At 51.3% G+C, this 27,564-nt stretch overlaps 1 long non-coding RNA gene across 1 annotated transcript; it reads right to left on the reverse strand.

Moving 5' to 3' along the window:
• Window positions 1-255: 255 nt before the first annotated feature.
• Window positions 256-27,564, reverse strand: LOC117977315 (uncharacterized). The gene is made up of 3 exons (XR_004668429.3): window positions 21,765-27,564; window positions 20,843-20,973; window positions 256-800 (listed from the first exon to the last, which is right to left on the reverse strand). It is a non-coding gene; the product is annotated as an uncharacterized LOC117977315 (long non-coding RNA).

The raw sequence follows: 27,564 nt of genomic DNA on the forward strand, positions 1-27,564 counted from the left end.
ATAGCTCCCTGGTCCTGCTCATTACAACCCAAGAGGTCGGACAGCCAAACTCACTTCCTTCCCCTCTCTCCCACCTTTGGTTCAAGCTGAGTGTTCCTGCCGGGACAGCTGATTGTGACTGTGGTTCACACCCACACAAATCCCCTTATCAGATGGTCATCTGGCCATGCCCTTAATGTTCTCTTCCAAACACACATTCTCATTTTTTTAACATTATGCATAGGCTGAGGATTTTCCAAATCTTTTAAGTTCTGGTTTCTTTTTGTTTAACAGCTTGGTCTTGAAATCATTTCTAGCTTCTCACATTTTACCATAAGCAGCCAGGAGGAACTAAGCCGTCCCTTCAACACTTTGCTTATAAACCTCCTCAGCCAAGTATCCTGTTTCATCACTCACAAGTTCTGCTTTCCACACAACACCGGGACACAAACATAGTTCAGCCGAGTTCTTTGCTGCTTTTTAACAAGGTGGCCTTTCCTCCAGTTGACACTAGCATGTTCCTGGTTTCCAACTGAGCCTTCCCATCCAGGGTTCTGCTCACGATCCCCTAGGCATCCTCTGAGAAGACAGAGGCTCTCTCTGCAGTGCTTCTCTTCTTGCTGAGCCTGCACCAGAATCACCTTTAAAAAGCTGTTCGTAGCTATCTAGGCTTTTTCTAGCATGTGGCTCCGAATGATTCCAGCTGCCCCCATTCATCAGTTCCAAGGCCACATCCACATTCACAGGCGTTGGTTGCAGCAGCTCTCACTCCTCGCACTGATCTTCTGTCCTGGCTTGGGTGCCGCAATGGTGCCTGTAGACTGGATGGTGTTCAGAAAACAGGCATTTATTTCCTCACAGTGCTGGGGGCTGGGAATTGGAGACCAGGGTGCCAGCACAGTTGGAGTCTGTTAAAAGCTCTCCCAGGTTGCAGACAGCTGTCTTTTCACTGTGTCCTTACACAGTGGAAGGGGCAAGGCAGCTCTCTGGGGCCTCTTTTATATGGACACAAATCCCATTCACAAGGGCTCCACTCTTACGACCTCATCAGCCCCCAAAGGACCCATCTCCTAATACCCTCACCTTGGGGGTTATGGTTTCAACAGATATATTTAGGGGAGACACAAACATTCAGTCCACGACAATGACCACAAAACCCAGATTTTAATTCAGTGAAATCCAAACAACATGGCAAGACTCCTCACATCAAGATGCTCAGGTTTTATGTCACATGGAAAGCTAGTCACAGCCCCATCCAACACAAGTCCTATCTGCAAAATGCTGACAACCTGGTGGCAAGAGGACGGTGAGGGAAGGAGAGGGACAGGCAGGGAGGAAAGGCAGGCTCCACAGAGGAGATGCAGGTGAGGGGAAAGGAGCACTGGGAATGGCTGGGCGTGAGACTCGGAGCCAAATACACAGCAGTAGAGGGACTTCTGCCCCTGCAACAGTGAGGAGGCACCTGCGGCCTGGCACCTGCGGCCTGGGCATGGGAGCTCAGGAAGCAGCAGCAGGCTTGGGAGATGCCTGGAGCTGAAGGAGCGCAGCCACGGCCAGGGCCCAGACTGGGCACGTCCTGCAGGGCTCAGCTTCCCACAGCACAGCTCAGTTTTAGGAATAGGATAAAGTGGCATTAAAAGACAGAAGCAAGATGGGGGTAAATGAAAACAAATTGTGTTTACCACACTTCTGACACCAAATGTTTGGGTTTCCATACCAATTCTCCAATTTTGCGTCAGTGCCAGTGGGGTATCCCGCAATCTAATTCAGTTCTGACACCAACTAACCAAGATCAGCACAGACCCCTCAGGCTGAGGGATGGGCCCAGGAGACTGTCCCCACTACAAGTGCCAATCACAGGTCCCGGGGTGTCATCTGTCCCCAGTACCTCAGCTATAAATTGGGAGTTCCCATGACCCCCTCCTTAGGTTCAATAATTTGCTATAATGATTCACAAAACTCAGGGAAACGTCACTTCCGTTTGCTGGGTTACTCTCCTAATAAAGGGTGTGCTGAAGGACACAGATGAGCAGCAGGTGAGGGGTGCACAGGGCAAGGCCCAGAGGGGCCCTGAGTGCAGGAGCTGGCATCCGTGGAGCCCCGGCTGCCCCGCCCTCCCAGCCCAGGATGTGTTCCCAGCCCGGTAGCTCTCTGCATCCGCTGTGTGGGGGTTTGAAGGAGCCTCCATGACGCATGACTGGTGAAGTTAGTGACTCCTGGTGACTGACTCAGTCCCCAACCTCTGCACGGAGGTCACAGGTTCCAGCAAGTCCCAGCCTCGAATCCTGCCTTGGTCTTTCTGCCACCAGCACCCCATCCTGAAGCCGCCTAGGGCCCCGCCTCCTGCCTTGGTCTTTCTAGCCACCAGCACCCCATCCTGAAGCTGGCTAGGGCCTCACCTCCAGGCATCTCATCAACAAACAGAAAACATTCATCTCTCCCAAGAGTCCAAGGGTCTTAGGAGCTAGGACAAAATATTGTAACACATGATGTTTCTCTCACCCCATCGCTCAGGAAGTTACAAGGGCTTTAAAAGCTCCGTGCCAGGAATCTGTATTTCTGATTATGTCACGGGGCCTTCTAGTACTGGGGCAGAGGCTACATCCAGGCTACTGCACAGCTGTGTTTCTGGAAGAGCAGATCCACACGGAGTGTGCCCTGACTCTTGGGCAGGTTTTCGGCTGTCTCTGACAGCTGTGCTTGCCTTCCCTGCCCCTGGAGCTGGGCCTGGCAGTGGGTCTTCTGGGTGGGGGCGATTGCTGGTTCTTGGCGCTGACTGCTCGCTTCCTGGGCCTTGGGCCATGGGCAGCAGAGACTCAGGGCATGGGGTACTCCCTCCCCTTGAGCCTTGAGTAACTTCAACCCTCCTTGGACTTGCAACATGCAAAAATAGATCTTGGCTGTTTTGACCCACGGGCATGTGGGCTGCACGTTATGTGAGCTGAATGGCGCATCTGGGCCTGTGTCTCGTGACTGACTCAGCTGCTTTGGCTCTTGGCCTCGGAGTGTAGGGTGCCCGGCCTCGGAGCATTACCCCCGGGAGGTAAAACCCTTGTGGGGTCAGGACATGTCATCCATGAGAGAGTGCCACGTGGCCTGAAGTCAGCCTCCCCACACGTGCTGTGGCTCTCTGTCCTCTCCGAATGTCACTGCTCGAGATAGGGCCCGGCTTGGGTGGGGCTGCAGGCGGGGTTAAACTGCCCCTGGGTGAGAGGGAAGAGCAAATCCCTTCACTTCGCTGGGCTTCCATTTCCTGACCCATAAAATGGGAACCCTGCTGGTGGCCATTGCCCTGCCTCCCCGAGTTCCTACAAAGCAGGTGGCCTGGGTCTGGGCTCAGCCCCCTCCACTGGGCCAGGAGATAATGCCGTTAGTGTAACCACAGCAGTGGCCACTCCCAAATGCCACTCGGCCCCTGGAAACTCAGCCTTCCATCCAAAAGGTCCCCGAAGTGGGGAGCGGCCCCTCAGTCATTCCACACAGCAGGCCCCACCCACCCCCCCGTGCCAGGGATACACGTGCTCAGGGCACACTCCATATGGATCTGTCGTCTGCCTCGATGACTTTTCACCCACACATGGGATTCAGGGCATGATACGGGTCTTTAGGACATAATTGTTTAATTCCTGAGCTTCCCAAAACTCGGAGGTTTGGGAGAAATGGGGCTGGAGCTAGAGCAATAGCCATGTGCCCTGTGGACTCTGGCCAGCTCTTGCTGCCATCCCGCCTGCCCCGGCCCCGTCCTCTCCTAATTCCCGTTTCCAGCCCTGCCCTCCGTGCCTGTCCCAGAGACCTCTGGCCTCCTCGCTGTGGCCCATGCCAGGTCATTCCCTACTGTCAGAGCCTCCCTCTCCCAACCCCAGGCCCCGGCTGCAGGGAGGGTGCCAACAGGAGGGGGCAGGACAGGAGAGGCCCCATCCCCAGAAATGAGACCAGAGCCACTCTGGGAATGGCCAGGGCTGCCTGGCGGCAAGTCACGAGCAGGGCGTCACTGTCCCAGCGTGGCTTCCCAGCCTCCTGCAGGGGCCAGGGCTGGGGTGCATTCTCTGTCTTCTCAGTGAGGAAGCGTAAATGTTCCAGGATGGAAGATAAATGTTCAGGAAAACGAGGACCCAGAAATTCTTCATGGGCTGCATGAGCCCTGAGGCCCGACTGGCAGGCCACTGAGGTCACCTGAAAAACTGGTGACAACGGGCGGGCTCAGCGGCTACCCGGGGACAATCACGGCAGGAGGAAGAGCAGCACTGGCGTGGAGCTCCCAGGCTCTGTGAGGCTCCAGGCACCGCCCTCTCCAGCCCTTGCAGCCAGGCTGGGGTCCCCAGCTCCCAGTGTTTACCCAGCAGGCCCTGCCTTCTGACAAATTAACTCTGAAAGGCTTAAAAAGTGTGCTGTGTGCTTTGGCTCTGACCTAAGATAGACGACACAGCAGAACACACAGAGGGTGTCCCACTTGAGGAGCCTCCACGCAGGCAGCGAGGTAATCCAAAGCTCTGAATTCCAGGTCAGGCCCACGCACCACGAGGAGAGAGGAAGCAGATGGTCCTCCTTGCAGGGATGTGTCACGTCCTCCCACAATACACAGGGTCTCCATCCCCCAACGGGGTCATGGGTGCTCCCTGCAGGGTGCAAGACAGTGTCCTTCCTTGTGGTCTAGGCTGGAGAAAGGTAGACTTCAGGGGAGAAGAGCTGGTTCCTCTCATGGTGGTGGCCAGCTGAGATGTCAGGAGTGCCAGTGTCCTGGGGCTGCTGTGACAAACAGCCACAAACCGCGCAGCTTAAAGCAACAGAAAAGTCTTGTCTCAGGCCTGGAGCCAGAGGTCTCAGATCAAAGTGTCACTGGGCCGCACTGTCTCTGGAGGCTCCAGGGGAGGATCCTTCCTGCCTCCTCCAGCTCCTGGCAGCTGCGGTATTTCCCGGCCTGTGGCCGCATCACTGCAACCTCTGTCTCCCTTGTCATACGGCTACCTGCTGAGTCTCTGTCTCCACACGACCTTCACATAAGGACATATGCCTCTTGGGTTAGGGCCACCCCAATGACCTCACCTGCACTTGATTATACCTGCAAAGACCCTTTTTCCAAATAAGAGCATATTCACAGGAACAGGACTTCAGCATCTTTTTTGGGGTGGCCATGCAGAATCATGGGTGTTTCTGTGGGCCACTGCAGAGGGCCTGAAGTCCAGCCTGTCAGTGGTGAGCTAGGGAAACTGAGGCAGAGAGATCCAGAGGATTCTTTGAGGCACAGCAAGCTGGAGAGGAGCTGGGCCTGCTCCTGGCCAGATCCTCTGGGGCTCTCCAGAAGCCTCACCTTGAGGCCGTCACAAAATCCCTGTCCTGTTGCCACATCCCTGGGTACCCCAGGCCCACCTGACTTCCCACTCTGTCCTACCCAGCAGCAGCAGGGCCGTTGCAGGCTCCACATGCTTCCAGGGCACCAGCCCTCCCCGAGTGACACCCCCTTCTCATCATCTGCCAGTTCACCCACACAAGAGTGCACAGGAGGAGTGGGCATCTTTTTCAGGGTCCCTCTGGCAAAGCTGCACAAGGTTCACTGAGATGATCATTTACAGTAGGCTGCATGTCCAGAGGCCAAGGAAATAGCCTTGTGGGAACAAGTTAGCAAACACGGCGAGGACACCACAGTCCGGCTGAACTCACAGAGCACGGGCACCAGGCCAACATAGTGAGTGACGCAGCTGCCCTGACTGGGCCGGGCATCCATGGGAGGGGCAGACACTGGTGCTTAGCCCTGTGCCCTGAGATAAATCACAGCTCCCTCCTGAGAGCCCTTCTGGGTGTCCCCCATCTGCTGTGGGGCCACAGAGGCCATGTCATGGTGGATCATGGAAACAAACGTCCCACAGAGGGGAAAGCAGAGAGAGACGGGGCAGCTGGGATGCAGCAAGCAACCAGCCAAGCCTCTCTAAGAAGGGACTTGATGCAGAGGCCCTCTGCAGGGGACAAGGTTGAAGTTTCCAGAGAACAGCCAGGGGAGGGGTGGGGTGGAGGGCAGGGGGAGGGGGAAGGACAGGTGGGGGCTGGGCAGGTGAGCAGGGGAAGGACAGGCGAGTGGGGGCAGGCTTCATGAGTTTTGTGGGCAGGGAAGGGTGTCTGTGTCTTACTTTGGTGTAACAAGGAGCCAGGGAGGGTTTGAACAGGGTGGGGTGCATGATCTGAGCACCGGGGAGAGGAGACTTGGGGGCAAAGGTGGGAGCAAGAGACTGTTGGGAGGATCTAGGATATCCTGGAGAAATGATGCTTGGATAAAAATAACATATTTTAAAGGCTGGACAGACAGAGCTGAAGGAGGATGAGATGTGGATGTGAGGGAGGAGAGCAGGCATGGGGAGCCCTCTTCCCTTACACACCACTACTTGGCCAAACAGCAGGCAGAACAAAGGATAGGGATAGCCTGCCACTGCGTGGACTCTGGTTTTTCTCCCACTGGTCAAAAATGCAGCGTGAAGAGTGATTTGGGGGAAAATGAATTTAAAAGGTGTCATATTCCAAAGCATTTTGAGTAATAGAGGAAGTTTCTTCCAAATGGATGAGGGAAATAAATGATTTCCCCCAAATTGTCTCCCCTCTCAGCCCAGCCCTCATCCATTAAACAGGCAGCCTGCTTCTTCTAACAGCCCACTTGAACAGTGGAGTTTGAATCCAAAGATGGAGGAAGAACCTCAGAGCATGGAAGACAAGAGACTCAGCCTGGGTGTGGCAGGGAGGGCTTCCTGAAAGACAGGGTGCATAAGACAGGTTTTGAAGAAGGGGTTTTTGGGTGGAAAAACAAGGGGGACAGGAGTTTCAGGCAGAGAACATGCTGGTGGATGCCAGAGCATCCAAAAAGGAGAATGCAGGAGATTCTCAATCAAGATATGCTCGCAAAGGAGCCGACATTCACCAGAAAGCTCATTAGAGGCCTTAAGAGCTCACCACAAACTGTCATGAAGGCAGAACCAGAACCAAATGTTTTCTTTGTTTATGAAAGGCAACATGGCTCTTATGCACCTGGTGGAATGTACAAGTCATGTTTATTTGGGGGCAATCTCTCAGTATTTAAAATGGCAATACCTCTGACCCAGTGATTCCTGTTTGGGACTTTTTTATATATACAGATTTACCTCCACATACATATAACAACATGAGAACCAAAATATTATGGCAGTGCTGTTTAAGAACAGAAGATGGAAACAAATTGGCTGTCAATACAGAGGGGACTGAGTAAAGGTTGGGATGCCAATTCAAGGGACACTATGCAGCCACTCAAATGAAGATGATACATCTGGACATTTTCCATGACACAAGATCCCAGATAGATCATTAAGAGAAGAAAGATGGCAAACAACCATCTTTCCAAGGATGTATGAATCCAGCAGCTGGCAGAAATGGATCGGAGGAAGTCATCATCACTCTATGCAACTCTAAATCATGTTCCTGCATTGCTACTCAAAATACTCAACCTGAGTCAAGGTCTTGGTCTGGCAAGCACCAGCTAATTGGGCTCTCTGTCCTTCCTGCAGAGACCTCTGAGCAGCAGCTGCCTGGTGTCCTCCACAGGGGTCAGCCTCTGACCTGGGAAACCCTGACAAGCCTTACCTTTCCACTCAGCACACGTGAAATCAAGAGGAATACACCCTGTTTCCAAGCTTTCTCCTGTCCTGGAGCCAGGAGCCCCAAGTCCCCTGAATGGCATAGGCCCCAAGGCCAGCCAGGCAGCTGTTAGCAGGGGAAAGATGAGTGGGTGCTGGACAGGCCAAAACCATATACATCCCCACAGAGGCAGTGGCAATAATCCCAGTGAGAGAGGAGCAAGAAAGGAGGGACAACTATACACAGACTTAAGGGATGCAAGGGGAGTGAATCAATAGCAACCTTAGAAAAAAGATCTTCAACCAGGGGCTAGCCCCACTCTCTCAAGGGCATGCAGTCCTCAGAGGATCCAGGCCCAAGAGCTTTAAGAGACATATTATTTTCTTGAAATGTAAAGTGAAAAGTTGGCATTAAAAAAGGGATGTTGAGGCCGCAATGGGGTGCTCTGAAGGTAGAGTGGGTACAGTGGCTGTTATCCTTAACTGCTCCTTTTCTAGCCCCTACACTTGCCAAAAAACACATTTCTCCTGGGGCAGTCCTGTTCAAGCAATGACAATGTAGGAAGAAAGCAAAGATGGCAGTGTAGATCCCAAGTCCATGTAGGAGACACCTGGGACAAGCTTCAGTGTCCCTCCCTCTGTCCATCCACCTGCCCAGCCATCCATTTATGCATCTATTGCTCCTAGACCTAGGGTATCATGTTACCCAAACAGCATGCTGTGAAATGCCACTCTGCATCCTCTCTGTTCTGGGCCATGAGAGCTCCACTTCTGCCCCTGCACCTCAGCCCCAAGGTCAGTTGTATATTTGTAGCATCTCAAGGAGGAGGAAGTGGGAAGTTTCACATTTCCTTCTGATGGACCAGTAATAAATCTTTAAGGAAAAGGACACACATCAGAACTCCCTCTCCCTCTCTTTCTTCCTCTCCCCCATCTCTCAGAGCCCAGCTGCCATGTAAAAAAGTCCAGGCTATCCTGCTGGACAGGCCATGTGGTACAGAACTAAAGCACAAACTGACTGCCAGCCCTGTGAGGAAGCTTTCTTAAAAGTGACACTCCTTTTAAACCCTGCAGATGATGCATCCCCAGCCAACATCTAACTGCAACCTCATAAGATGTTCTGAACAAGAACCACCAACTAAGCTGCTCCAGTCCCTGACCCCTAGAAACTGTGTGGCATAATACATTTGGCTGTTTTAAGCTACTGTTTGGGGACGGTTTGTTACACAGCAGTAGACTGTAGTGCATACTATAAATCCAGAGTCACTTTGCATTTGGGCACAAGTCTTTCTTCTTGCTGCCCAGCTGCTATGTTTCCACTTGTCCATTCGGTCCTATCAGTCCTGACTTGACTTAGATCACATGAACAACAACACAATGCCAATTCTAACTTAAATAAGACATTTAGCACAGTCTTCAAAATACTCATCCTAAGCTCCAGACTTATTAATGGCCAAGACATTATTATCTCTTTGCTTTTAATTTCTGCAGGGCTCAGTTTCATTCTATCACAAAATGATGATAGATGCAGGAGGCAGGTAAGTGAGGGTCCCCAGAGAATCTCCAGCCCACCCCACAAGTGTTTATATCAGATACTTCTGTGCAGATGAGGGAACCTGCCCAGAGTCTTGTCTGCACATGCTCAAAATGGACTGGGGGGCCCCCCTGTGCACTGGGAGAATGGGGTGGAGGCATGGGAAGTGCATGCCTTGTGCAGCGGGGAGGAGCCTGGCCTCTTCGGCTTGTATGTGGTGGCCTGGAATTCAATCTGTGAGGTGCGACCCTGTTGGCAGGACCTCATTTTATTTTTGCCAAGAGCTTTCTTTTAATAAATCTCACCTTTCAACATGTCCACGTGCCTAATTTTTTCCTGGTAATGGGACAAGAACCCAGGTTTTAGCTGAGCTAAGGAGTAAAAATCCTGCATCATTTTGGTGGCCCATACAGGGACACGAGCAAAGGTGAGTAAATGCGGACCAAAACATCTTTTTCCCTTTTGTTTTTGAGCCTATTTGTCCTCAGACTTCTTCTGAAGGTAAAGGAAACAGGCCCCCACCCTTGCCACTCCCAGGGGTCAAGAATGTCGGCCTCGGTCCGACCCAGACTTTCTATGGCATTTTCCTTCATTGTTTGGGACAGACGGGCGAGCAGCAACTCCCCGCCCGCCCAGCCTCCCCTCCCAGCTGGGGCTGGGGTGCATAGCTCAAAGGCTGCATGTGGCAGGCTGGCCAGCATTCCCCACCGTATGTCCATGGTGTCTCCTCATTCCATGACTGAGGAGTCCAGCTCCATTCAAGCCCTAGGGAAGAAACAGTAGTAAGTTTCTCTCCCTGTTGGAGGAAACTATTTGCATAAGAATAAGAGGTTCTTTCTCAAGGCATCTTTCCAACCCTGCACTTTAAGCTTTTTTTCTTTTCTCCACCAGGTCAGGAGTTAACTTTTAAATGAGAGGGGTTTTTTTCCCCCTTTTAGAAAGCATTTTAGTAGGCCAGGACCCTAGCTATCACTGTTTTTCTCTGTAAAGTTTTAATTATGAAAAAGGATTTGTAGGCCAGCTGCAGTGGCTCACATCTGTAATCCCTGCACTTTGGGAGGTCGAGGTGGGTGGATCACCTAAGGTCAGGAGTTCAAGACCAGCCTGGCCAACATGATGAAATCCTGTCTCTACTAAAAATACAAAAAATTAGCTGGGCATGGTGGCACGCACCTGTAATCCCAGCTACTCAGGAGGCTGAGGTAGGAAAATCACTTGAACCCAGAAGGCAGAGGTTGCAGTGAGCTAAGATTGCGCCACTACACTCCAGCCTGGGCAACAAGAGTAAAAAACTAGGAAGGAAGGAAGGAGGAGGGAGGGAGGGAGGGAGGGAAGGAAAGAAGGAAGGAAAGAAAGAAGGAAAGAGAGAAGAGAGAGAAAGATGAGAGAGAGGAGAGACAGAAAGAAAGAAAGGAAGGAAGGAAGGAAAGATTTGTGAGTTGGTCTTAAGCTACAGCCAATCTGGTGTGCTCTGCATGTCTTTCTGTATGGTCAGTAGCAAACTTTGCTGCAGGCCTCCATCTTGTTTTATGTCCTTGGGAGCATGACCTGTAGCGACATGGCAGTGCTTTGGTTTAGCCTTCACCATTTTACAATGGCGGCCCAGGTCCAATCCTGGCTTAGGGAATGAGTTCTTTCTGGTTTGATATCTACATGACCTTTGCCATTTGTTGATTCCCTTCCCCTCCACAAACTGCCTTGGATTTTCCTTTCTCTGAACCTTCAGAAAAGTTTGAAAGCCAGAAATATTGGCCGCTTGGCATGGCTAAAGTCGGGTAATGAGATTTAAAAGGATTTTATTAAAGAGCACTCAGCTTAATTAAAAGTGGATATCCAAGTTACAGGTATATTTTAAAGGCCTTTGTTTTTCTCTTCTTGGATCTTGTTTTGCTGGAAAGAGGGTTTTTCTCAGTCAACTGAATAATTTTTCTCCATTTTGCCTTGCCACTCTTAATGCACACATGAAAGATGAGAGACCTCTGATTTCCTCATGGAGCCCCAGGAATTAGAGGCAGATGGATCCCTCTCAAAATCTGTTTTTGTCTCCCAGCTATACTTGCTTATGAGAGCCTGGAAACTGCATGTTTTCCTAGTCTTGCTCTTAAAGGGCTCCACCCAGAGGCCAACAATCCAATTATGAAAAATATTAGAGCTACTGAATCTTCTTCTGCCTGTGTAGTTATATATGTGTTGTGTGTGTGATGTCTATTAAAAAAGAGCTCTAATTAATTGACTTAAGGAAGGATAAGCACTTGGATCAAATATTTTTTAAAGGGAAGATAAAAGCTGCGGTACCTTTTAGCTCACGTGACTTTAGTTTATGGCTTTTCCATAAATTGAGCATTGAAATAAAAGCCCAAAAGTGTTCTCTTAAGACACTAATCTGCTATCTAGCAAAATTTGTAAAGGGTTATAAAAAGTTTTTGCTTCTTAAAAAAATGTCTGAGTCATCATTTTGGTGAAATAAATAACTTATGGAAATCTGGAATTCTATTTCATAACATCAACTCTTTTAAACCTCTAAGATATTTGACAGGCTTCCCAAAATCAAATTCCAGTTTCAAAAACTGTCTTTCCTGATCCCTGGCTTTTGGATGCTACAAAGGGCCCCTGGAGCACCCAGAAGAGAGGTAAACAGGATTACCTGACACAGTTAGGTACATGGGATTACCAAAATGATCTTTAATATTCTTCAGGTTATATTTTAGGGAATAATATTAATATATGTTCCAAAGTTGTATGGGATTTCTAAAATTCTAATGTCTGAGTATATGCTATCAATCACAATTAAGGTTGTTAAGTTATTGTAAACTATGGAGATAACCAAATGTATTTGTCAGTTGTGTTTCTGACTGTAACTACCCTGGACATTTTGTTATTCATAGACAATTGTTGTCTCTTGTTTTGATCCTCTTCAAAGGATGGTTTATAATCAGCTACAGAACTTCACCAGGTGCTCTCAAATGCAGGTTTCTAATAATTTTGGAGATTGTGACATTAGAATAAAGGAAAAATGTACCGGACTCATGAAGAGCTGAAATGTTCACAAATATCAAGTAAAACAAGAGTTAACTGAAAGGACTGAACTAATAGAAAACTGAAGTAATATTTTTTACTTTTGCTTGGAAAATTAATGATCCTTTTGTTTTTAGAGTCAAGGAAACATTTTGAGCTATTTACGGCCTTTAATAACTAAGTAAGGTATACTACTGTGAACACAATTTGGAACATATTTGTCTCTCTCTCTGCCTGGCTTCTCTGGGATTTGGAAACTAGTTGTAAGTATTCTTAACTTATGACAATATAGTTGTTTGCATCAGTGCAATAAGAATCCATTTTCTTTTGCAACAAGACACAATTGGAGAAACTGGTTGTTTTACCAAGGCTTTGACTAGAAGGGTATGTTCACCTTTAAGGAGTCAAGCTCGATTTGCAGAGCCAATAAAAGACCCTTGGGAAAACTGGCCTCATAACTGGTCTACACAGTCCCCATACAGGGTTCCTAACCTGTGGTGAGTAAAGCATGTCACTTTCTAACAGGTCCAGGAACTCCATGCTATTGGGACCTCAAGAAGAGAGGAGTTTACCCAGCTTACAAGTATTTGAGGGTACAATCTCAGCTTTAGAAAGTCCTATCTGAGATTCCTTGTGAAACAGAGTTCCATCAAAGCCCGTGTAAATCTAAAAGGCCCATGTTAAAATAATTATGCTTGCTGCTCTTTATGCAAATAATCGGGCCAAGTATAAGACTAAAGTCTATTTTGCAAACAACTCAGTCCTATCATGATTTGTTTTTAAAAATGAGGACTGGAGAGAGACATTATGTTTCAAAACTTATCAAACATTTGTCATTAAATTCTATACTCATTCGTTGTTTTTACGTTTTTGCCTACATTTTAGACTAACCCTGCTTATTCCTGTGAACCAACCAGCAATCTCCAACTGTAGCTCAGAAGGAACAAAAGGGGATGGGTAATGTAAAAATCTGGATCAATATTTAATTCTGAGCAATGATCCTGCAAATCCTGCCGGGTGATGGGAATAAATATAGTGCCCATCACCTGGAGGTTTCCTTTTTGTGAAAGTAAGACCAAGGGAGCTAACCAAAGCCAAGCCCCATGCACCCAAACCTTAGCAAGCATAACTATATCCACCAGTTATCAGGGCATGTCACAGGACATCCTTTTCTCTCCCTTGTTGGAGGAGGACTCAATTCCGCAGCTTCACCTTACCATTCAGCCTATGATAAGGAGTCCATGCAACCTCCTCGAGACACATTTTTGTCTCAAACTCAATTTCAACCTTTGGATCAAAGCCCTAGAAAAGAAAATTGGACCTGAAGGACCCAGAGGCAGATGATAATGAAGTTAAAAGGCACAGCACAGGTGAGTGATTCCTGCAGGTTAAGCCAAGCCTCCTGTTTCATGGATAAAGGTCATGCTAGTATCCAAGGCATAAGCGAGGTCTAGGCAATTCAGAGGCTATTGATAGCAAGGGAAATAGGACGAACATGGGTGAGAGCAGATACTCCCACCCCCTAGGCCCCCCTGGTAACATGGGTGAAAGCCGATTTGACACCCATAGGTAGCACCCTGTTGTGGTCACTGGGACCCAGGGATATGAGGATGGAAGAAGAAAGAAGGTTGCCTCACTTTATCTCCCTCATATACCCCAGGTATTTGCTAGGAAGAGAAGGGAACCTGGGATGCCTCAATTCCCTCCTTCTAGTGGGTAGCCATCCATCTTCATCTGTACCCCTTTTAAATGCATCCTGACCCCCTGGGACTCCTTTGAAAAAGAAAAAAACCCTTCTTTTTTTCCTATCTCTTCCTCTGTCCTGTCTTCATAGATAGGTAATTGTGTCTCTGTACAATGGGACACTCCCCTCAGATGCATCCTCCAAACTGGGAAAAGTTAATTTCCCAAACCTTAAACTGGTTGGCTTAGGACCGGACTCAGGGGAAGGGATCCCAGAAGAGCAACATGCCTGCAAAAGGGTCAAGGTTTTATTTTTTATTATTACTTTTTATTTTTTTAACCAGTTGGGTTTTTGGCCTCCCTCTCCTTCTACAGTCTGGGAAAAGGCCTCAGGATTTTTGAGTTGTCCTTAACCCCCAATTATTTCATTTCAATACATGTTTTCTAATAACCTAGTTTGTCTCCTCTCGCCTTCAGGCCATCAAACTCCAATCGGTCTTGCAAGGGGAGCCTTGGACGGTAGCCTTCTGCTGGGAACCCTTAAATAGGCCTCTGAGGGAGCTCTGACTGCTGTTTCCCCAAAACAGTGCCCCTGTCAGCAGGAAGCAATTAAGACTTCGTCCTTATTCTTATCCTTATTCTAACACCAATTAGATGTACTTCTTTAGAGGGGGAACGACAGCTGCAGGAGACAGATGAGGGAAGCTGCCCAGGGCTTTGTCTGCACATGCCCACAACGGACTGGGGACCCACCTGCATACTGGGAGGATGCGGTGGAGCCATGGGAAGTTTGGGCCTTATGCAGGGGGAGCCTTGTCTCTGGCTCATGTGTGGTGGCCTGGAATTCAATCTGTGTGGTGAAAGCCTGTTGGCAGGACCTCTTCTTTTGCTGAGAGCTTTTTGTTAGTAAATTCTGCTTTCCTCACCTTTCAGCGTGTTCACGTGCCTAACTTCTTCCTGGTTGTGGGACAAGAACCCAGGTTTTCGCTGAGCTAAGGAGAAGTCGTGTATCGATGACACATGGACTGCGTGAATACTACATGGAGTGTGGACATGTGAACTATGGAAAAATCCCACCTAACCAGGAGATGCAATTTTCAAACAATTACCTACTTCACTTTTCAGTATTTTATTAAATATTATGTTTGTGCTGTTAGCAGAAAAATCAAACTCTGTAAAATTAAATTTTAAAGAGATATTCTGAGCCAACATGGCTGATGATGACCCATGGAAACACAGTCTCATGAGGCCTGAGAAAGTGTGCCTGACGTGTTGGGTTATGGTGTTGTTGTTGTTGTTGTTGTTGTTGTTTTGAGACGGAGTTTCTCTCTGTTGCCCAGGCTGGAGTGCAGTCGCACGATCTCAGCTCACTGCAACCTCCACCTCCCGGGTTCAAGCGATTCTCCTGCCTCAGCCTCCTGAGTAGCTGGGATTACAGGCATGCACCACCACGCCCAGCTAATTTTCGTATTTTTAGTAGAGATGGGCTTTCACCATGTTGGTGAGGCTGGTCTCAAACTCCCGACCTCAGGTGATCTGCTCATCTCAGCCCCCCAAACTGCTGGGATTACAGGCCTGAGCCACCATCCCCAGCCCATGGTTTGGTTTTATACGTTTCAGGGAGACAAGAGTTATAGGCAAAGACATAAATCAATACATGGAAGGTATACATTGGTTCAGCCCAAAAATGAATGTGAAAGGAAAATCAATCTTGGGGCCCCAAAATCACTAAGCTAAAGGGAAAATTCAAGCTGGGAACTGCTTAGGTTAAACCTGCCTCCCATTCTATTCTGCCGAGACCAGCTCGGTCAGGGAGACCCTAACCCAGCAGCACTAGAGGAATTAAAGACACACACAGAGAAATATAGAGGTGTGGAGTGGGAAATCAGGGGTCTCACAGCCTTCAGAGCTAAGAGCCTTGAACAGAGATGAGATTTACCCATGTATTTATTGACAGCAAGCCAGTGATAGGCAGTTCCTATAGATTACAGATTAACTAAAAGTATTCCTTACAGGAAACAAAGGGATGGGCCGAAATAAAGGGATGGGCTCTGGCTAGTTATCTGCAGCAGGAGCATGTCCTTAAGGCACAGATCGCTCATGCTATTGTTTGTGGTTTAATAATGCCTTTAAGCGGTTTTCCGCCCTGGGTGGGCCAGGTGTTCCTCACCCTCATTCCGGTAAACCCACAACCTTCCAGCGTGGGCGTCCTGGCCATCACGAACATGTCACAGTGCTGCAGAGATTTTGTTTATGGCCAGTTTTAGGGCAAGTTTATGGCCAGATTTTGGGGGCCTATTCCCAATACTATTCAAAGTCATCCCTCTGCTCACTGAGGTAAGTGTGTATCTGATTGCTTCCTTTGGAAAGGCTAATCAGAAACTCAAAAGAACGCAACCATTTGTCTCTTATCTACCTATAACCTGTAAGCTGCCCCCTCCCCACTTTGAGGTGTCCCACCTTTGCTTCAAGTTGTCCTGCCTTTCTGGACCAAATCAATGTTCATCTTAGACATATTGTTGGATGTCTCATGTCTCCCTAAAATGTTTAAAATCAAGCTTGCTCCAACTACCTTGGGCACATGTCAGGACCCCTTGAGGTTGTGTTACGGGCAGGTGTCCTTAACCCTGGCAAAATAAAATTTCTAAAATGGCTGAGACCTGCCTCAGATATTTGGGGTCACAGGCAGAATACTGTGAATGGGGGGCTTAGAGGTTGTAGGTAGATTCAGAGATTATTTCATTTGCAATTGGTTAAAGGAATAAAGCTTTGTATAAAAATTTGGAGCAGGCAGAAAAGAATGTTTAACATCAGGAAGTCTTCGAACCAATACACTGGGTCAGTGTGACCTACGGGGTGTGTGACTTAACCCTTGTCTGGCACGAGCTTAGGTCCTGTTTATACTTCGTCAGTTTTGGGGCACTGTTTTGAGACAGGGTCTTGCTCTGTCACCCAGGCTGCAGTGCAGTGGCGCGATCATGGCTCACTGCATCCTGGAACTCCTGGGCTCAAGGGCTTTTTGCGCCAGGAAAGAAGTATGTTTTTCAGGTTTTTCTTGGGTCCCCTTGGCAAGAGGAGGTCCATTCAATTGTTGGGGGGCTTCCAATTTTATTTTTAGTTAACAGTGCAGTTTTATACATTTTTGTATTAATATTTAAGGGAAAATCCAGAGAAAAAAATAAAAACATATATTTAGCACTTAGATCCTTATGTTCCTAGAATTTTGTGAACTTTAATTTCAATTAATATATCTATTTTTTGTTGCAAATGAGTGTGATGGGCAACAGAAGACTTTCTGGAATAGAAACACGTCTTTTACAACCGTGAGGAAGCAGATCCTCTGTGTCTTTGGAAAACGAGATCACGTTCCATGGTATTCTCCGGGCCTTCGGTCCTTTTACTCTCCCTGGCCCTTGCAGAAGGCTGGCTTAGCGGGGTCTGAGTCCACTGAGCCCTGTGCCGCCACCTATGTTAGACCCCGCAGGGCATCAGCAGCTCTCAGGGGGCCCCAGCCCAGGCCTGAGTCAGCCTCTCGGAGGCCACCAGCTGCGTTCACCAGGCACCAAGGTCGGGAAGCACGGCTCTAGGGCAGAGCCTCTCAAATGCTCTCCCGGACCAGCCCCAGGGCTATCACCTGGGAACGCATTAGAAATGCAAATTCTCAGGCGCCACCCAGCCCTTCGGAGTCAGCAGGCAGGGCTGGGGCCAGCCCTGTCTTAACAGGCCTCGGAGTGGCTCCGATTCTCTCTATGGACTGGGAACCAGTGCTGCAGCTTCAGGGAGAAATTCAGCCACACTGAGACTAGCACTGTAAGCCATTTGGGAAGTGGGGGCAGTGGATGAGGAGGGGCAGTGGCAGGCAGGGGAATGAAGCCCAGGTTGACGAGAAAGAGTGAAATTTGAGTAACTGCAAGGAAAGGCCAAGAATCCCACAGTCAGCTCACGGCCTTGGACGTGGCTCACAGGCAGGGAGGGGGAGACTTCGCAGGCTTCAGAGGGTGTCAGGGACCAGGACCCTGGAAGCAAAGGTTGGGAGCAAGGAAGCAGCGCGACCCCTCACACGCCACCTGGAGGCCTCGGTCGGGCCTGGGCGCCGGCACAGAGCTGGTGAACAGACATCCTCGGGGGAGCTCCCGCTGCAAGCACTGCGGCTGCCCAGGCAGGTCGGGGGAGACCCGGGTTCGGCTTCTTTCCAGACCTCGCAGTATTTCTGTGCCCTCACCTGGCTGTGAGCCACAGGTTCAGAGAGAGGCCAGGATTGGGGCAAGGGAGCCCAAGGAGAAGGCCGGATCCCCTCACGGGGGTGGCCCTGGATTCCTTGGCTGGGCAGAGCGTCACTGGGGATCTCCAGACAAGGGACACAGGCTTTGATGAAGGGGCCCCAGCGAGGATGTCTGTTCACCAGCTCCACGTCGGTGCCCTGGGCCCACCGAGGCCTCCAGGTGGGGTGTGAGGGGTGGCGCTGCTTCCTTGCTCCTAACCTTTGCTTCCAGGGTCCAGGTCCCTGACACCCTCTGAAGCCGGCGAGGTCTCCCCGTCCCTGCCTGTGGGCCACGTCCAAGGCTGTGAGCTGACTGCGGAATTCTTGGCCTTTCCTTGCAGTTACTCAAATTTCACTCCTTCTGGGCTGGTCCAGGAGACCCCAGCTTGGGACAGGGCCTGTGGCCCCTCCAGCAGCACGCACTGTGCCCACCCGCCACTGGTGAGGAGCTTCCAGGAGAAACACTGCCACCCAAGCAGCACCCCACATGGCTGGCCTCCCCGCACCGGGCCGGCACCCCACAGCGCCAGTCACCCACCCCACGCGGCTGGTCTCCCCGTACCGGGCTGGCACCCTGCAACGCCAGTCACCCACCCCACGCAGCTGGCATCCCCGCACCGGGCCGGCATCCCACAACACCAGTCACCCACCCCACGCGGCTGGCCTCCCCGCACCAGGCTGGCACCCCACAACACCAGTCACCCACCCCACGAAGCTGGCCTCCCCGCACCGGTGCCAGCACCCCGCCGTGCCAGTCACCCAGAGTCCTCCTGCCCCAGGAATGAAACCATCCTCAGGCCGGGCACTGTGTCCTCAGTGGTGGTGTCTAGGGATGGGGTACACAGCCCAGCCTCTGCCCAGGGCTCGGAAACCCTTGGCCAAATCCCGGCTACTCCCTGCTCCGGCAGGCTGAGCGATGCCCGTGCATGCTGAGCCAACCAACCAACAAATGTCCCTGCCGTGTGTGCCGTGTGCGTGCCATGTGCATGCCGGGGCGGACGGCCTGCTTGCTATGGATGTGGGGCTCCCTGCAACCCCATGAGGCCCTGCAGCAGCCTGGCTGTGTCCCCGCACCCCTGTGTGTTGGCAGAGGTCAACACCACCGGACCCCTCCACGCTTCTCCATTCCCGCTTCCTCCCTGTGAATGTGCTGTGCCCTAAAGTCACGCTTCCTCCAAAGGCTGCACTCCATCCACCCAGGCGATAAGAGTCGCTCAGACACTGTTGCTTATACGGCCGCACACACATCTCTAGCTGGTTTCTTGTTCCAATAATACTGGTATTTTTTAAAAGCAAATTTGATTCCTTGATCCACCGTGGCTGGGTGTTTTGTAAAAGGTAGAATTAAATACCAGGTGTGTGTTAGATAATTGAACCAAGCTCACAAGGCACAGGTCAGTGAGTGTGACAATTGTCAGAGGCAGGCAGAGACCGTGATGGCCTCGGCTCTTACAGAGAACATTCCCCAAGGGAGCAAAGCCTGGCAGGAGGCCTGCCTTGGAATTCACCGGAAACTTCAGATGCCAGTTACAGGGGAGCATCGAAACCGAGAATGCCGCATTTATGCCCAGGCCCTCGCCCGCAGCGACCTAACCCCTTCCAGAGGCTCTGCTGGCTGAGGCTTGCACCTCTTCCCTGCAGCTGCTGGAGATCCCGTGTCTGTTCCTGCACCCCGCAGGGTGAACCTTCAGAGGCCCAGCGCCAGGGTCCCTGTGCTGCTGAGAATGAAACCCGCCCTTGGGGGATGAAGTGCCTCTCCACCAGCTCCGGGGTCACAGTGTCGCTAAAACATCCGGTTGGGCTCTGCAAAACGGCATCTTGGGGGCACAGCCTCTTCACAGCCACGGGGCCTCCCGGGAGGAGCACAGGCTTCTGGGTGTGCTCTGTCCCTGGGACCCTCAGCTCACAGGCCAGGAGGTGGGACCCCGGTGGCTGAGGAAACGGCCACACGCTCCCCATGTCCCGTGCGACTGCTATGGAAAGAGGTGATTCCCAAAACGAAACGGGGGAGGGGGCGCCACCCAAATCAGGGAGAATGGGCGCTGTGGCCAAATACACAAACGTGTCTCCGTAGCATCTCACAGGCCCCACATCCAAAACAGGCCCCACATCCATTGCTCCAAACCTGCTCCCGGCCCCTCGGTCCTCCCCATGGCTCCAGCCGCCCCCTGCCCGGTGTCCCACTGGCAAGCCCTCATCCTCCCTTTCTCCCTCCGCCCCCTCCGAGCCATTGGCCCATCCTGTGGATTCCACTCCGAATCCATCTCAGATTAATCAGCACAACCTGTGGACTCCACTCTGCATCCATCTCGGATCAATCGGCCCATCCTGTGGACTCCACTCCGAATCCATCTTGAGTGCACCTGCTGTCTCCCTCTCCATGGTGCCCCCTGGCGCCCCCGCCCCCACTTAAGCCTCCGGCCTCCCAGCCTCCTCCTCCCTCAACCCAACTCACCAGCAAGAGGGACCCCTTGAAGACCCGAGTCCCAGCGTGCGGCTCCTCAACCTCCTCCAGTCTCTCCTCGCAGGAGGGTAAGCTCCAAACCCCCAGGCTGCCCGACGGAGCCCACGGCACCAGACTTCTCCCCACCAGCTCTGCCCGGGAGGCCTCTGCAGGAGGCCCCGGCCCGCTGGCTCCTGGACCCCTCACCCTCTGCTCAGCCCGGCCTTTGCCTGTGATGCTCCCAGAACGACCCTTTACAGCTACTGCAGATGGGAAGCCCCCTCCCCCGTGCCCGGGGCTGTGTGGGTTCACGGGGTGCGCCCTGGGCCGCTCCTCACCGCCTCCAGCACTGGATGCTCCCTTCATCCATTTTCACTTGTGTATCGTCCATCTCCCCAAATCCACGAGGCCCACAGCTGCCGAGCGTTTTCTCCACTGTTATCCCAGCACCAAGCACAATGCCGGCCACCTGATGGGTAGTAAACAAGTGTAGAGAGAAAGAGAGGGAGAGAGGGAGAAACAGGAAGGAGGGAGAGTGGGAGGGAGAGAGGAAGGAAGGGAGGGAGGGACAAAGGGAAAGAGGGGGGAAGGAAAAGGGAACTTGTAAACTTCTAACATTTAACAATTTGTTGACAACTTACTGCATAAAGATGTGATTTTTGGCAACAGGAGCCAGGAAATGCTCAGTGCTGCTTCATGTGCTGAGCCTCTGCCACTGCACACGGCCTCACTGCCCGGGGCCGACAAGCTATGTGTGCACGCGAGAGTGCATGTGTGTCCATGAATGCGTGTGAGCGTAAGTGCACGTGCATGTGTGAGTGCGTGTGCACGCATGCTTGTGTGCATGTGTGCTGTGTGTGCACGTGTATGTGCATGTGAGTGTATGTGCATGTGTGTGAGTGTACCTGTCTAACCAGCAACAGCCTCATTAGATTCCAAGGCTGCGTGAGTCACCTCCTGCCACAGGTAATTAAAACTGGGGAAAGGCCCGTGGCTTTGAATGGGGCAGATAGAATCAAGCCAGATAAAGGAAATGATTGCATCTCCAGGTGGCTGAAGGGGAGGAAGCTGGACTCATTCCGAGTGTGACTCCAGGTTTTCAAGTGTAAAACACGAGGAGATGTCAGTCGGGTGCCACTGCTAATGAGGCAGCCCACAACTGGTCTCGACGTGCGTCTGTGCCTGTAAAAGATGAAAGTGCAGCAGCACCCTGAGAAATCACACATCTTCGCCGTCCGTACTGCTCAGGGCCCCAGCTACCTGTTCTGCGTGTCCGTGGCTGGGCCGTGTGTTCGTAGTAGAATCCCGTGTCAAAGCACCCACCCTCAGAGGCTCCTGGGGGAGGCCCAGTTCTGTCCAGCAGCATGGGAGAGAGATGGTGCTGATGAAGAGGACAACACGGGGCTGTCTGCAGAGCACCTGCCACGCGCCAGGCTCTGTGTCCACAAGCACAGTGGCTGCTCCCACATGACGGAGCTCGTGCGGCAGCTCCAGGACTGTCTGCTGCCAGAGCCCCAGCTCTCTGCCAGCCCCAGGCCACCGTGCGAGGCCCTCAGTGAAGAGGGGGCCATGGCTTTGGCTGCAGGATGCACGGGCTCGGGGTCGGTTTCAGTCAATCCTTGATTTCTCATCGTTGCAGCTTCTCAGAGGAGTCAGTTCACAACGAGCAGAACAGCGTCCTGGAGAATCCTCCACACAGGAGGTAACCATGGAAAAAGTGTCTACATATGGCTCTGATATGAAAAACTAAGCTCTGGACTTAAAACAGTGTAGCAGTCCATAAGCCAGAGAGGTGAAGTGAAGAGACCCACCTGAGTGTGTGCAGCAGCAGCCCAGGCCGTCTGTGCCCTCCTCATGCTGAAGACCTTTCCAGAGCTCGAAAAACATGTCTAAAACCTCGTGAATACCATCAAAGAGGTAACAAGCCAGTGAGCACTCCTGTGTCAAGACCCGAGAGAGGATAGAAAGTCAAGAGATGGGCCCAGGGTTTGGAACCGCTTTGCTCTGGAGGTATTTGACAACCTGCAGGAGGCAGCTAAGTAACTGAGCTGAGTCGCCCATGACCTGGAGAACAGGAACTGGGGTCTGCCCAACAAAGGTGGGTGCCCCAGGCTGGGCGCAGTGGCTTATGCCTGTAATCCCAGCACTTTGGGAGGCCGAGGCGGGCGGATCACGAGGTCAGGAGATCGAGACCATCCTGGCTAACACGGTGAAACCCCGTCTCTACTAAAAATACAAAAAATTAGCCGGGCGTGGTGGAGGGTGCCTGTAGTCCCAGCTATTTGGGAGGCTGAGGCAGGAGAATGGCGTGAACCTGGGAGGTGGAGCTTGCAGTGAGCAGAGATGGCACCACTACACTCCAGCCTGGGCGACAGAGTGAGACTCTGTCTCAAAAAAAAAAAAAAAAATGGTGGGTAACCTGGGAAGCACCTCTGCCTCATGCCAGGACCCAGAAGGGTTGCATTCTAGGACCAGGGTGAGCAGAATACAAATTAGCCCTTGCACAGCCTGCAGCCTGGCTTCTAGGCATTCAGGCCAGGAAAACATCAAACCCAGAAATTATGTTAAGGCAATCTCCAAATACTGATGCCAGCAGGCACCTAGCAGAAGCAATTTGTAAAATCCTATCTGGAAGAAAATAACACTATACCAGGCCTCAAATTATTTTTTATGAATAAGTTTTCAAATAAAATGCCCAGAATATAAAGATGACCAAGCATACAAGGATACACAACCACATGAACAAAAACTGGCCAAAACAACAGAAAATAGACCCTCAAAGACTCCAGATTAGACATAGATGTAAACATCTGGGCAAGCTTGGAAATTTTGGCAGGAAACTAGAAATTATGAAAAGTGGAATCTGCATGTTTGAAACACTACAAACAAATTGCCACAAACTTAGAGGCTTAAAATAACATAATTTATTCTCACACAGTTCTGGAGGTCGGAAGATCAAAATGAGTCTCCCTGGACTATTCCAACATATTTTTAACTCCAATCCCGGAAGGAAAGGGGAGAGAAAATGGGGAGAAAGGAACATTTGAACAGATACAAGCTGGCAATTTTCCAAAACTGATAAAATGCATCATTCTGCAGATTTGAGAGACCAAGAGAAATCCAAGCTGGATAGATAAAAAGAAACACAGAGTAGACTCATCATAGTGAAACTACAGAAAACTAAAGTCAAAGCATTACAGCAGCCAAAGAAAACTGCAGACTTCCTTCAGAGGAGCCACAGGAAGCCGCACAGTGTTCATGGAAGCCAAGAGACAGTGGGGAGGCATTTCCGGTCCACTCCCAATCTACGATCCCCCACCACGCAAATGCCCCTGGATGCAACCTCCATTCTTTGTACAGCAGCTGGGTTGGTAAAATAGAAACTTCAATATCCTGCCACCTGGGGGCACCACTCATTCCCCAAACATTTATAGGGGACTGTTCTGTATAACGGGTTAAATGTCTTCTGGGTGACAGAGCAAGGCCCTGTCTCAAAAAAAAAAAAAAAAAAAGAATACCATCTTGACCCTCTTTGTAATAATTTATTTGAGACCCTTTGAGACCACCCCCCCCCCCGTAAAAATTCAAATTACTTTTTAATTTGCAAAATGTATTTAAGGGCTGGGCACAGTGGCTCATGCCTGTCATCCCGGCACTTTGGGAGGCTGACGCAGGAGGACCGCTTCAGCCCAAGAGCTTGAGACCAGCCCAGGCAACATAGCAAGACCCCATCTCTACAAAAAATACAAAAATTAGTCAGGTGTGGTGGTGCATGCCTGTAGTCCCAGCTATTTGGGAGGCTGAGAAGGGAGGACTGCCTCAGCCTGGGAGGTTGAGGCTGAGGCGAGCCGTGATTATGCCACCACACTCCAGCCTGGACAACAGAGTGAGACCCTGTCTCACACACACACAAAAATTTAAGAATGAACAGAACTGGAGTGATGGAGACGAAGAGGGAGGAGGGCACTACTACTGAAGTTCAGGAATGTGGGAAGGTTCTAGAAGGCCAATGGCTACAGCACCAAAGCATGCTGGAGGAGCAGGGAGGTCTGGACACCAGGCATGACCCAAAGGGCCCCAGATCTGCTTTGCAGGGCCACCAGACCCCACATCGAACCCTGTGGACAAACGTTTCTCTTGAGACTTGTCTGCTGCGGTTTGCCACGGTTACTACGGTTACCACGGGACTGAACGAAGGAGGACAAATGCAGAAATGAAAACTTAAACTGTTGTAAAGAAGGGGTTTGGGGAAGAAGAAGAGGGCTCCCTGCTTCTAGTGAGCAAGGGCCAGCGCCGCGAGCTTCTACAGCCCTTCATATTTATTAGGTAGAAAGAGCAGGGAGGAGGAGGTAACGATCGGAGGGCTGCTTGATTGATCACAGGTTCACATTATTGCTCACAGGCTTCAGATGTGCCTCATCACAAGAAACACTGCGCTTGAGGCGTAACTGCCCTCAGCATTTCTTCGGGGCAGCAGACGCAGTTTGTCAGTTTGCCAACATTCTGCATTTATGAGAAGAGTTTGCTGTCTACTCATACAGCCTCCAGTGGTATACTGAGTGGATCACGACCCTCACTCTTTCGGCCTGCAACACTTGTCTAGTCTTAGCATGTGATGGGGCCTCTGCTTCCCTGCTCCCCTCAACAGCTCTCCAGCCGTCTTAAGGACACAGTCAAGAATATGAACAAAGATAGTGTTTGCAATGGTTTTCATGGTAGAAAAGACCTGACTGCCACAGGGAAGCCTGATAGGGCCTCTGAGGTGGCTCTGAAGTGGGGGGCCACTCAGACGCCTGAATGCCAACTGGAGGGAATGTGCGTAGGGGCTGAGAAAGGCTGAGAAAGGCTGTGAGTCTGGGATCAGGAGACGTGCAGGGCTGAACGCCGTCTGTGCCCTGGAGTCGGTCACTATAGTCCATCAGGGCCCCATCTCGGCGCCGGAGACACCAGCAGGCAGGCAGCATGCAAAGGCTCCCACTTGCTTCTGACCAGGCCCACCCTCGCCACCTCTGCCATCCCCAGCATCCTGGTACAGAGCACTGTGCCGGGTATTAAAATATAACATGTGTCCAAAGACAGGGCACAAGATCAGGGCACCAAGAAGCAATTATCAGCAGTGCTGATCCAGACCATGGATATATTTTAGCTCCAGCTTTTTGCTAACCTTTCTTTTCTAATTTCTCCAAAATGATCATAAATTGATTTTTCATTGAAAATTAAAAGGCTTTTTTCAGTGTTTTGTCTATTTAAGGAGAGGCCACTGCCACGGTCCAGCTGAGAGAGAACAACCTAGAATGCAGGTGGGGTAGTTTGAGAATCACCAGGACATGGTGCCATGTGTTCAGGCAGGGCCTGATGGGGAAGACACGGGGACCCTGGGACCTGATGGGGCAGCTGGGGGTGGTGACTGGAGCTCCAGCCACAATGACTGGACCACTCAGACGGTTTGGGACAGGGAGGGTAGGGAGGGCGTGCACTGACGTTTCAAGAAAACCATGAGGAGACTGTGGAGGGAGGCAAGTGCTGGAAAGCAGATGCCCAGTTGGAATCCCAGAGAGCCCAGGTGGAAGAGGCAGCTGAGGAGGGGCTGCCAAAGAGGAGACCGCATAGTAGAGAGCTGGGGGGTGGGGGGGCGGTCACAAGAGGTGTGGAGACGGAACCCCAAAGTCCCTGAACGCTGAAAACCAGCACAAGGCTGGGTGAAATACGAAAGCATCAGTGGAGGTAGTTTAAAGAGGAGCTTGGCTGACAGTTCCCTTAAGCCCCCAGCAGAAGCAAAAGCAAATGGTCTCGGGGGAAACACACCTCCAAGGCATGCCTGGCTCAGAATGGACTGGGCACACAGAGGGAAGGCCCCAGTGTCTGGGGGGCTGGACTCCCTTCCTAGAAGTGCCACGAGGCAGTGGCAGAAGCCCCACCAGCCTGGGTCCCTGAGTGACTCTGTGGAACAGAGCCCCTCTGAAGATCTCACTGGACTGGTTGGTAATGAATGCGAGAAGCAAACTTACCTCAAGCCCTAAGATTTGGGAACCATTTGCTTCTGCAGCATAAGCCAGGCCCACTCTGACTGACAGAAACACGTCCCCAGCCGGGACCCCCACAAAACCATACGCAGGCCACAGGTATTTGCCACATGAGTGGCCACAGGCAGCCCGGTGTGGTCCACAAACCCCCAGGGCCAGTTCCTGAGGCCCAGCATAGTCCTGCAGCCAGAGGGTGCCACCTCCCTGGCCTGCGGGGTCTTCCCCCAATGCCACCCACTCAGCCCTCAGGGATTGGTGGAAGGGGCCAGCCAGTGTCCGAGGCAAACCCCTCAGGCTGCACTCTCTGCCAGTGTGGAGCTCCAGGTACAATGAGCGACACCCTCAGCCACCAAGGCCCAGCTGGGGTGTGAGCCGGCACCCATGGGTGACCTCCTCTACCACCTGCATGCAGGTGGACATGCCAGCAGCAGCCTGATATGGGGGCTGCAAGGACCCCAGCTCCCCCTGCAGAGACACTCACCTGGTAACCAAGCCCGTGTAGGCTGGCAAATCAGATGATTCAGGTGGCTAATTTATTTATGACAAACAGGCTAAATTTAGGTTAATTACTTTGTAATCATTGTCTGGAGGGCACATGGTAACACCAGAGGCGGTCCACACACACTGAGTGTGGGCAAGTGAGCGCTGTCTCATGGGGCTGCTGCCAGCTGCCCGGGGCCCTGCAGGCTGGAGGTATCTGCCCCGCGGCAGGTTCCCCAGGAGTGGGACGAGCCCAGGTGGAGGAACATCAGGCGTCACCTGTCCAGGGCTTGCACACTGGTGCCCTGGGCAGTTCGTGGTGCACACCTGTGTGTATGCGGAGCCTGTTTGCCCCCAGGTCCTGCAGCCCCTCATCCTACCCTGGAGCTGTGTCTTTGTGGTCCCTCGTAAATGTGGGGCCCCTTGTGATACCTGGGGCAGCCCCTCCTCACTGTCGCCAGCTGGCCCCTGGGCTCCCGCCACAGTCTCCTCCTTCCTGGACTCCATCCTTTCCCATACAACAGGACAAGTGAACATTCCCGAAGGTCAGTCTGGAT

Source organism: Pan paniscus, chromosome 22, assembly GCF_029289425.2.
Source record: "Pan paniscus chromosome 22, NHGRI_mPanPan1-v2.0_pri, whole genome shotgun sequence".
Classification (NCBI taxonomy): Eukaryota; Metazoa; Chordata; class Mammalia; order Primates; family Hominidae; genus Pan; species Pan paniscus.